The 12,166-nt window shown below is 38.5% G+C and overlaps 1 protein-coding gene across 1 annotated transcript in view; it reads right to left on the bottom strand.

Annotated features, from left to right (window-relative positions):
- The window catches only part of lingo1a (leucine rich repeat and Ig domain containing 1a), a 71,088-nt gene that overhangs the window by 29,080 nt on the left and 29,842 nt on the right, over positions 1-12,166 (bottom strand). Inside the window, exon 2 of the mRNA XM_048257863.1 lies at positions 8,349-8,484. The gene's annotated coding sequence lies outside the window, so the exon portion shown is untranslated. The remainder of the gene's footprint in view (positions 1-8,348; positions 8,485-12,166) is intronic.

Here is a 12,166-nt window from a genome sequence, read left to right as displayed (position 1 = left end):
TTGTACTGTCACACAAACCACATATTTTATTTCAGTAGGATATCCTGTAATTAAGACAGAAAAAGCCTTCTGTTTGGTAATGTCTAGGAAGTAAATGAACACTTAGGAATTTGAATAACGCAATTAAAACAATTTAAATAATTAATACTTTCTTTGTGCTCTGAAGGGAGTTTTAAGACAACTGCATGTTCACGTTTCCAAAAATGCGACAACTGAAATTAGCACTTGAGGCTGATGTGAACTGATCCTATGGAGGGATTCATTTTCCTCACAATTATAAATAGGTACTTTGTCACATTCTCTCTCTCTCTCTCTCTCTCTCTCACACACACACACACACACACACACACACACACACACACACACACACACACACACACACACACACACACACACAGCACATCATCCTACCACCCAAATGCCTTCAAGCAACAGCCTGAACCCATATTAGGAGACATAGAAACAGGCAGCAAAGATAAGCCTGTCAGCCTTTTTGAGAAGCGACTGCAGTTTCTTGTAGAAAAGCAAATGGACGGAAAAAAAATGTAACTTGTGATGTATGCCAAGAGACGAACAAAGCTGTTACAAAGGTGTGCATAATCTTATGGATATCTGCACCACATGCACCCACGCAGGCTGAAATCTTAAAAAAGGAGACAAAAACCCTGCCAACTAAGAAGATGGTTATTCAGCTAAAACCTGATGTGGACTTATACAGTACAAGGACTAGTATCCTAGTAGAAAGAAACCAGCGGCGAAGACATAATGTGATTTATTATAACACCTTCACGCAAGCTTCATCAGTGCTAATGGTTCAAATCCCATAGACACTTCATGTGCGAAAGAGGATGAATCCTATGATCCGTCACAGACAGAATATCTGTGTGGCATGGTATTTACCTGACCTAGGGTTGGTTTAATAGTTGGATTTCACAGAAATAAATGACATTCACACACACAAAAAAAAAACACACACAATCCATTTGCTTATTTCAGTTGGCAGGAGCATGTCATACTGTAGTTTTTCCATTAGGTTGACAACCTAAAGGCAATACAATTAAGTGAAGTGGACGGTCTCTCAGTCCATAATCCCTTAACTCCCAAGATGATTGAAGTACCATGCTACATTTCATAAATATGTTAAATGCTTTGTGGCCCACTAAATCATTCATGAATGGATAATTACCTAAAGACGGAGCATTTTGCCACCACACAGATTTGGGCCAAAATTGAAAATCAAAATGAAGAATAAAACACATTTCTTATACTCAAGTATATTTGTGCTGCAGTATTACTCCCTACTAATTAGTGTCCATAAATAAAAAGAAAAGGACACTAGACGTATAGTAGTAATAATGGTATAATATTGTTCATTAGCACAAACCGCTACTTTGGAGTTGCACTCTGTGCATCAAAAAGCACTATATACAAATAACATTTTACTTACTTACTGTCCATTCCAAAGAGCTCTATAACTCTATAATATGTGAAGGTTGTAAATTGTACATGTTGTACACCCTAGGCTATCTATAACCACACAGTGAGTTGCATAGCAGAATGCTTAAATAACCCTTGGTAGTAAAAATAATGTTTATTAAAGACTGCCTGTTGCATATGATAATATAAGGCTGGTGGACAACGCTTGCTGATGTGAAAAAAATTAGAAATCTACTAAAAAAGAATCCTCTCAGCCGTGACTTTTTAATGTGGGGGCTCTCGTACCCCGCTATGGATTTCCCATCTCAGGTGGAACTGCGGTGAACAAGGTCAGAGTCAATCTAGGCCAGAAGAGAGTTAGGGGGAGTGGTGGCATGACTGACTCCCACGCCCAGGCGGTGGACTGCGGAGTGCCTCGGCGGGTTAAAACCACCGATCAAGGCAACACAGAAACCTGCTGGGCAGGCAGAGGTGGTGGGATCAGTTCCAAGTGTATGCTTATTCCTGCATGTGGTGTGGGCTTATCCCAGGGATGTGTGTGTGTTTGGGGGGGGCGGTTCCCCATAAGCATTCCGTTCTCATGTCCTCTCTGTAAGGAGAGTCTGACCTTCAATCCTGCTCTCTGCTCTCAAACTAAGATAAGAGAAAATCTTTTTAAACACATTTTAGTTCGAAAGCTCCATTTAGATATACAGAACAGTGCACTTTTTCAAAACAAGAATGATGGAAGTTTTACATGTAGCTACATAAAAAATGTGGGCACACTTTACCTGGATAGTCAGCCCATCAACTATCTACAGTACACATATTCAGATTATCAGCGACCAACAATAATCAACAATAATCAGCAAATCTGTTGACACTAGGTTAATGACAAGTTATGATTAAGTTTAAGGTTAGGGGTTGGATTTGGTTAGTATGTTTTTTTTCAACACCAGTCAACAAAAATTTCACATACTGAACTTCAATGTTAATCAATGATCTGTTAGTCTCTGTAAGAGGACTATCCAAGTAAAGTGTTACCAAAAACGCAAACTACTCCTGAGTGATCCTTTACAGGATCACTGCATTTTTAAAGCATGTCCTTTGGGTGGTCATTGTAGAAGATTTGTGTAGCCTATTAATAATCTGGCATTATGGCAAATATGAAAAAATATCAAGATGCCGACTGAGTTCAATGCAAGTCCATAATTCGATCCTGTACTAATATATTAAGTCTATAATAAATATGTTCCATCTAAGACAATCCTTATAGTTTAAGTAAAATATAGTATAAATAGTAAAATATATTTTGTCTAAATCTGTTTGTGATGAACTATGAACACCACATTTGAGCACTGTCACAGCACATTTACCTTGAGTGACCTTTTTACCCATCTGTAGTTCTGACAACCTGAAGGCCAACAGCTTGCATGCTACTGCTTGTTACAATGAATGATATGCAACATGCATCTGTTGTACAAGTAAGGGCAAGCAATTGTAGCACAAGTATAATCCAAAAACCATGGCATGTACATGCATATTCTCAGTGGTGTAGTCTACGTCAGTGGTTCTCAAATGGGGGTACGTGAAGGCACTCCAGGGGGTATGTGAGATTTTAAAATATACATATATTTAAAAAGTAGAATAATTTGTAATAAATTTAGTCATGGATTATTCAAATTTAAAATGTTCAAAATATTTTTTTATCAAAATGTTTGAATTTTGTATGTGTTTATCAGTTCCAAAGTTTAATAAATTAGACACTGATGGCACAGTGCTCTGTTTTAAGTCTTTTTTTTTCTCAACTAAAAATGCTTTGTGCTGGTTAGGGGGTACTTGGCTGAAAAAATATTTGACAGGGGGTACAGTACATCACTGAAAAATGGTTGAGAACCACTGGTCTACGTGATACGCAGGACTACACAGTATATCCACTTAAAAAGCACCATCTCAGTATACCCACTTAAAAAAGGCAAGGATACATATTACGTAACATTTGGGGTTGATCACAGTATACCCACTACAGCTAACAAGACTACATCACAGTAGCCTATACTCACTACAGCTAACTAGACCACACCACTGCATATTCTGATATAAAATTGGCAATGCATCAGGCAAAAAAAAACAAACAATTGTAACAAACAATTAATGACTGAAATAGCCTTGTGAGATAGGTGTCTAACACAGGACAACAGCTTGTTCTGTATTACAGGCTGTGCACACAAAAAGATCACAGCACTTGTGTCATACTGTAGCTGTGTTCAGTCTCATTTTCAGCCTCAAGTACCACTGTAGAGCACATGAGAGTGGCAGATGCTATAGTCATTCAAAACAGGGAAAGTGCAGGTCTGATTCGAACAGAAAAAGGCTTGTTTGTGAAAATAAATGAATGTTTTCAGTTTGAAATGCTGTGCTGTGAACACATGCTTAGTGCTTCATTAATTTCTTGACCACCTCCTATCTGCAATTAATCCAAGTTTGTGTCTGAGAACCCTCTGTAAGGTCAATTAACCATTATTTCCTCATCAAATCATGATTATTTATTCTAATCATCTGGAAACTCTATTTATACTGTACTATTTACAGGAACAGTTAGAACCGTGAGCTTAACATTTTTGTTGTGAAGTGTTGATTCACTTGGTAGGTGGTTTCATATGAGCAAAGATGCTTTGGAAATATATTAAGGACTTTCCATTGATGTCGTAACACATTTTAAAACCACAAATTACGGCACGTCGAGGACAAGCTCAGTCCAGGGGTCCATACTTCAGTTGCAAGAGTGCTCAGCTTGTCAACCCAGGGCTATGAGTTCAAACCACACTGGCACCTTAATGTCAGCTGACTCATGTTGAGTCTTTCCAGCATCCTCCTACTAAAAGGTTCCACAACATGCACCACATCACTTCACCTGGAGTTATGAGAAGCAGTCTGTGAAAGTGGGCTGTTGAGTTATGCCTCCACAAGGGAGTAGTACACACTGCAATGTTCTGCTTTTGCTTAGACCCTCACACACAAGCAATTTAGCCACCAACAGAACAGACTGCCTGTGTGGATGCAGTGTATGTATGCATGTATGTATGTATGTACAGTATGGATGTATGGATGGATGGATGCAGTGTTTGTGCTGTCTATGCAGTGCCTTCAGTTATCTTCACTGGCAGATAAGGTTGTGCTTTTGGCATGCTTGGATGTCTCAAGGCGACTGTCAAGGCCCTAATGTAGCTTTGAGTGTTATTTCAGTAAAAGACAATACAAGGAAGTATCCCTGCCACCTTGCAAAAGTATCAACCCGTATCAAACAGTGGACAATACCAAGAGGGCATCATTTTAATCAGTGCCCATACAATTAACCACAACAAATAAAAAAAATTGAGACAATGTTTGAACCTGTTGCACTAATAGCTTTTAGGTAGCATTTGATGACCCCTCTCACAGAATGGTTTCACAACCGATTATACGTTAGCTTATGAATTCTTGCATCCATTTGAAAGTATGCCTCCTTTTATAATCCGACTCAACTGAAGACACTCTTAGGCACAAGAGAAGGTGGCCATCTCCTTACGGACACTCACTCTGAGTGGGAGTACTTGAGAAATAGTAATTATATTAACTCTTATGAGATAACATGTAAATTATACAGAGAAGAGAAATGTTTGCCTGTCTAAATGAACAGCAAACCCTAATCCAATTCCTAATGTAGAAAAAGAAGTGAGTTTTGGAAATTATCAATGTCACCTACAAAATGTTCAATATTGAAAGACCACAAAAGACGCAATAGTTACAGTAATTTCAATATAGTATGACATTATATTGTTTCCATTTCAGATAATAATATAAATATTTGTTTCTTCAAGCGAGTAACATAGCCTTTTTCCAAATGTCTAATTATTTCCAATTCCACATGCATCACCTAGAAGTAGAACACAGAATCTTTCCGCAGCTTATTGGCAGGCTATCACACATTTCTTTCCATTGCCTTTGAACATTGTGTTGAGCTGTCGAAAATGTGTGCAGGGTCCTGTTTAATGAAAGCCTCGTGTCATGGCTTCTCATGCCATACAAGGAATGATACACAAAGAAATAACAACAGTAGACTCCACGGAGTAAAATATGTAAATCAACAAACATCAGCCAAACCAATAATAAACATATCCTAAATATACTGTTACCTTCTTTTGTTTTAAGATGACCCATCATGATTTGCACAAAATGCAATGTCAAAGAAAGGTGCTTCTGCAATGCTAATGAGTACCTGATCAACCAGATCCAGGTGTTTTGTTTATTGTGTGTGTTTGTGTGTGTGTGTGTGTGTGTGTGTGTGTGTGTGTGTGTGTGTGTGTGTGTGTGTGTGTGTTTCTGTAGGGCATTATTTTTTAGAAGTTACATGGATGTCTACTCTGTGTGTTCCAAACTATGTTAAAATCACATGCCTCAGAAGGTTTTAAAGGCTTCATCAAAAACAAATTCTTACAAATGCTGACAAGGCAACACATCTCTCTCTCTCTCTCTCTCTTAATGCTGCAAAACCAGTCAAGATTGTCATGAGATGAAGTCAGTCATAAAATCCCATTGAAAAATGAAAGCATGGTCACATCAATACAGTTCCCTGTGGTCAGTGTAGAGAAGAGCCCAACCACTTCTCTGGGAAAACAGCAAGGTCATCAATTATTACGCAGCTGAACAGGCAACTTCCATAGTCATGCTTAAACTCATTTGAGGCTATGTCCACATCATTAAACAGTTTAAAATTTTTGTCTCTCTCATCATAGGCAAACTGTACATAAAAAGGACACTATTGTTAATGGGACATGAATGACAAAGCCCTGTGGGGGCACTTTCCTCTTTGGACACACTCTAAATAAATACATTCACAAACACAGCCTGGTCAAAGAGCATTGGAATATACAATAATTGATTACTTGCATTATAATTAATTAATCAATGCATGTTAAACCTTTGATTGGCACATCTGAAGGTTTAATGCAAATCTTTAATCCACATCCACACTTTTGTCAATGTAATGATCACCAAAAGCGTTTCATATTAATGAAGTCCCAGAGTTCAGTCCACATGGGGGGCTATTTAAAATCCATTACATGCATTGCACACATTAAAGAATAATGCAGGCACTGTCTAGACAGATGTTTTTTTTTTTTGTCATCTAGTAGAATATCTACAATTTAAACAAACAAAAATTCACAGATGCTGCATGTAACTCAGAATAAACAAACAAAATCTGTCTTTTTCACGTCTGGTAGCAAGATAATGTTTGTGAGAAATCTCTTACCTTGAATATATTTTAAGGTTTCACACTGGGGTTTTCAATTCTCTTCATAGCAATCACCGCAAAAGCTTTTAATGTAATCAACACCAGCTTGGCTTTAAATTCCCTCAGTAACTATATGTTAGAGTTCATGACCGCATTAAAAATGTCTGAGGGCATCATGATGCTCCCCTCGCTGTCTGGGTTTTCATCAATATTAACACAGGCTCCGGCACATTTAAAGTAATTAACAATACCCACTTGCATATCCCCTACACTGCTGGTCTGGGCTGTGACTACTGCCATTTTGTGCTGATTTCTGTCTGTGTTCAGTGCACAGGTCTCCTCCTCAGCACAGTAGCACTGAGTTATGGACATAGTTCCTCCAAATAGTTCTAGTGGGCACGATGAATTCTGTATGTGTAAACCTCAGAGCTGGATGAAAAACGGGCTGCTTTGGATGCACTTGAAAGGAGGCAGCAGACCATATATATCTGCTTGTCATTCCACATTTTCTTACATGTAGGCTGGTGCTGTTGTGTTAATTCTGAATTCTTCCTTTAACTATTGACAATATTTATTAAGGGAAGGAAGCAAAAATTAGATTGTCATTTTCGTGTAGATAATACAAGGCCCCTTGCAATTTGGGAACTCTTTTAACAGATAACTGTTCAGCTAAGCAAATTCAGCACTAGAACGACAAGAACAACAACAACAACAACACACACACACACACACACACACACACACACACACACACACACACACACACACACACAGACACACACTATCAATACACTATCAAAAATACCTTGTCGACAGGGTCAGCTAATCTAGACCTTTCACAAAGTTACTGTGTAACCCATGAAAATAGGCCAGACTCCACACACAACCAAAGAGGAATTCTATTACAGCTCACTGCATTCTGTGATAGCAATCCCTGATAAACACTGTGGCTAAGTGTGACCAAAGATACCACCACATTATCTAATCTCTAGAACATAGTCTATCAACCCCATGCTTGAATAAGGTGCATGTACCTTTAACAAAATAATATGTCTGCAATAAATCTTTGGTGTTGGACATCAGCTTATAACCCAGGCCAGGGCACAGTAGTGTCTAAGCACGTAAGCATGAAGGCATAAAGTACTTCATGAACACTTTCAATATGTCATGCCAAAAAGATCAATAATTGGGACCCACTTTTTTGATGGGACCTTTATTACAATGTTACTCATTCATTCTTTTGGAAAACATTATACAAAAGCTACTTTTCTCAACCGCTCAGGCCAAAACACTTCTCACAGGAATCGAAACCAGGACGAGATTGCTGCTAACCAACAAACTGACGGTTGTATGTATTCACTGAACAAATCTTATGAAAATAAAATACAACTTTTACACCAGAAAATTCATCAAAACAGATATTAGTGCCGAAACCTTTCTGAATTCTTGTCTTTCTGCTGACGAAAAAACAAATGCCATGTTTTTTGTTCATGTGCAATGCATTTTTTTGTCACACATCATACAGGGTGCGACCCAGCTGTGTGGCCAAGGCTAATTGTACGTGGGGTGCAAATAGTCACTCTGTTTATAAAAAACAGAAGCCAGCAAAAAAGAAAGAAAAAAACAAACTCTGTTTGTGTGTGTGTGTAATACTTACAGACAGTTAGCGCTTGCCTGTGGTTTGGAACAGGGACCTGCTCACAGAGAGGGAGTGAGTAGATGAGAGTGAGACTGGCACCTTCTCTCCTCCGGCCACATTCTCACATTCCCCTCACCACTTCCTCAGGATCCCTCTGCAATACAGGAGAGAGGAAGTGGGTTAGCATCAGATCTTTTTCTGATCAGAGTTGCTTTTCATACATGAATTACATATTAATTAACATGTAATTCATTGTTATTCATTTCAAACGTTTACTTTTCAGTGTCCCAAAATACACATTTAGTGTATTTGAAGGCTTACAGATTTTACTTGATGTTGGCAGCAATTACTACAAACTCTCCTGCACACATTTGAACTTGAAAGTATGCCTTTGAACACTTTGAACCCAATTTGAAAGCAAAGGGGTGACCCTTGCATTGGCACACCAAACTCACAACAGCAGCACTATGCTGAAGGTCAAAGGTTATGCTTACTTGCTATGTGCATTTATGTGCTCATCGTACGCCAGAGTGCCACAATGTCTGTTTGGCACAAGTGAAACTCCAGATTTCAGGGTGTGTCACTGAAATTGTGTCCTCTGAGCTAATAGCACCAATCGAAATTCTGGCGTGCACTGTGATGACAAGCACATTTCATTTGTGACTTTTAATGGTTCAAATGCAACAGACTGTAATGTTTGCTATGAAAACATCAAATTGCTATTGTGAAATAACTGAATATTTTGGATTGGACTGACATTAGCCCATCACAGTTCAAATCACGACAGCAGACATGCACAACTTCAAGTGTAAACATTGATATGGTGGCAAACAAGCAACAATACTCATAGACAGACTCATTGTCTTGACAACCATTAATTTGCAAATGTACATGACCAGGATATAAATTCCAGTGGTGCCAGGGTAACGTCACTTCTGTTGACGTTCAAACAAAACAGAGAGCTAGTTCGCTACTCCCTCCCCCTCCCTCCCGTACAATTGAAACTCTCCTGAACGCACATCTCGTCAGTTATTGGTTGGAACACTTTATTTTGCCTTTAAGGTGGTTGGCAACACTTGTTGGTAGCAAATGTTTTTGTGTGCAGATCTCAGAGCCTAGGCTGCTTACAGAGACACGTTTTTTTGACGGCCTGCTTATGGGGCGGGCAGCTAGCGGATCGTTAGGAAAGATTAGATGAATGTGATCATTTATGTTTGGGCCTTTTTTGGGCCTGCAATCCCTGATACAACCTTTAAGGTTAGGGTTAGGGTTAGGGTTACGGTTAAGGTTAGGATTAGGTGCCTTGAAGTCAACGGTGATAGTCAACCACTGCCTTGAAGTAGACAATGGGGGCCCAAAAGCTTTCAGCTTTAAAACATGGAATTCCCATGTTTTTGACTGAGCACGCCTAAGCAAGTTGTTCTGCTTCTGATGGTGATGAAAATGAACAGATTCTTAGATAAATATAGCTCTGCCTGCAAGTGAAGTGTCATATCATAATGTGGGATGTTCAAGACAACAGATGGCTGATCTCTCGTGTGTTAGATCTCCACCCACTAAACTATGGCAACGACTACTCAAGAGAGTTTGTGATATTATTAGTGGCAATGACTTTGTAGCAGCAGTTCTTTGGAGGTGATGGAGGTGGCCAATCCATGTACAAGGATGTTTGAATGCAGAGCATATGATAGCTTGACAACAAGACACCTTGTGTAATACATTCTAAATTCTTTAAACATTTCTAAAATACGAGATCAATTTCACATAGACTGCTCCTGTCGGCTGAGTATAGTTTCACAGTAGCTAAATTACCAAACCCTAAAAATGCAACAAAAACTTTGATAGAAAGTGCTTATTCAAAACAATTGACAACTTTTGAACTTTTGTCATGTCAAAAAGTTATTTAATGACATGCAAAACAGTCATGTAAATGTTCTGGATAAAAGTACTGAAGTTCTTTGACCCATTTGTGTGGTAAGTATTCAAGTATGCGAGTTTGAATAAAATAGCCCTACACATTATCCACTGAGGAGAAGGCTGGAAAAACCTAGTGATGCTCAACAGCAAAAAGATCGAGAAAATGCTATAACCTTGTTATGATTATAGTATAAGGAGAACATAATCCTGAAGTACATTCAAACAACTAGTCCAGTCATTGTATTGTTGCATAGCTGTTCCACAATTATAGACATTTTGTGAAGTAGCTTGTTTACGACAGAGTATTAGGGCCACACATAAAAAACAAATATTTTTGCCATGACAACATTAAACTCGAAATTTTGAGAATAAAGTTGAAATATCATGTTAACTTTAATTTTGACGTGTCGACATTAAACTTGACATTTCGAGAATAAAGTTGACATATCATATTGACTTTAATCTCAACATTTCATCTTGACATGTCCATCAAAGTTAGGGTGGAGAGAGAACGACCGCTCCAAAGTACCAGCTACTGAATCGGACAGTCAGTCTCATACTCAATCAGTTGGCCGACGACTCAACAAAATGCCTTGTGTAGCATAGATGATTTGGTGAAATTGTAGCCTACTTCAGAATCAGGTTTAGCAACAACTATACTAACTAGTTTTGAATGTCAAGAATAAAGACGGAATGTCGAAATTAAAGTCGACCTGATATTTCAACTTTATTCCCGAAATTTCAAGTTTAATCTCGACATGTTGACTCGACATGTCGAGTTTAATTTCGTCATGGCAAAAGTATTTTTTTTCTTCATGTGTGGCCGTAATACTCCTTCATACTTATTTAGAACACATTGGAGATCAGTGAAATTAATTTTCCCGCATTTGTATTGCAGCCTTGACCCACAATATTGGTTGAAAAGTACCAAATGCTAAAAATGTTTTGGCATGGCTGTATTAGTACAACAGCATGTTTTGGCATACAACAAAAAAGAGAGCTCATTCATTTGAACTGGAAATACTTTTTAATGAAGAATGACATTTGCAGATGAAATATTTAAGGACAGTCGTGGTCTGGTTGAAATGTGAAATGGCTGAACAATGGGTTTGCTTCAAAAATGGAGGCAGGCTTTATGGAGTACAGTGAGAGCAGATGTCAGAGTGTGTGAGAGTAATGAGCATTCAATAGCCTTGCTGAAAATAATTGTGTTTAGTCTATCAACAACACTACAGCCACCATTTTCTATGCCAGATGAGGCGGTACTTCCACACTGTGATTTCAGCTGACTGCCCTGCTGTTAGTTTGTGCAGTGCCTGGCTCATTCTTACAGGCAACAACCTTCTTAGCACTTCATCCAGCTATTACGCACAGACAGACAGCATGAACCACATGGACGAATAATGTTGCTCTTTTCATCTCAGACACCTTGTTAATTTTCAGTCCTCTATGTGTAGCGCTTCTAAGCTATGCCAACGTGTTGTTAAATATAATTTCCCAAAGACAGACAGTGTCTACCCACACTAGTGAAAACACTTGTGGTCATGTTTGAGACATACTTGAGACAAGTGAATAAATGTTGTACTCTCAAAATAAGTGTAAACAATACTTTGTATGTAAGCAAAACAAAATGTGTTGTACAGTGTTCAAACAAACTAAATTTATGGGGGGATAATACCATCAAGAATTAGCATGTCACTGAGGACAGGCATGCACGTCAATCAATCCTGATCTGTGTTAAGAGTTAAGATTTCATAACCAATAATCTATTGTAAAAATGAGAGATGAATATTGTCTGTCCTTTCTGGCCACACCAATTTGCACAGGCTACAGTTTGGTACATACAGTGTGTTGCACTTGTTATGGTTATGGGTATGGGTATGGGTGTGGGAATGGGAATGGTTATTTTTATGGTGATG

This window comes from Alosa alosa, chromosome 11 (genome assembly GCF_017589495.1).
Source record: "Alosa alosa isolate M-15738 ecotype Scorff River chromosome 11, AALO_Geno_1.1, whole genome shotgun sequence".
NCBI lineage: Eukaryota > Metazoa > Chordata > Actinopteri > Clupeiformes > Clupeidae > Alosa > Alosa alosa.
The sequence above is the reverse complement of the archived record's forward strand: the minus strand, read 5'-3'. Positions and strand labels throughout refer to the sequence as shown.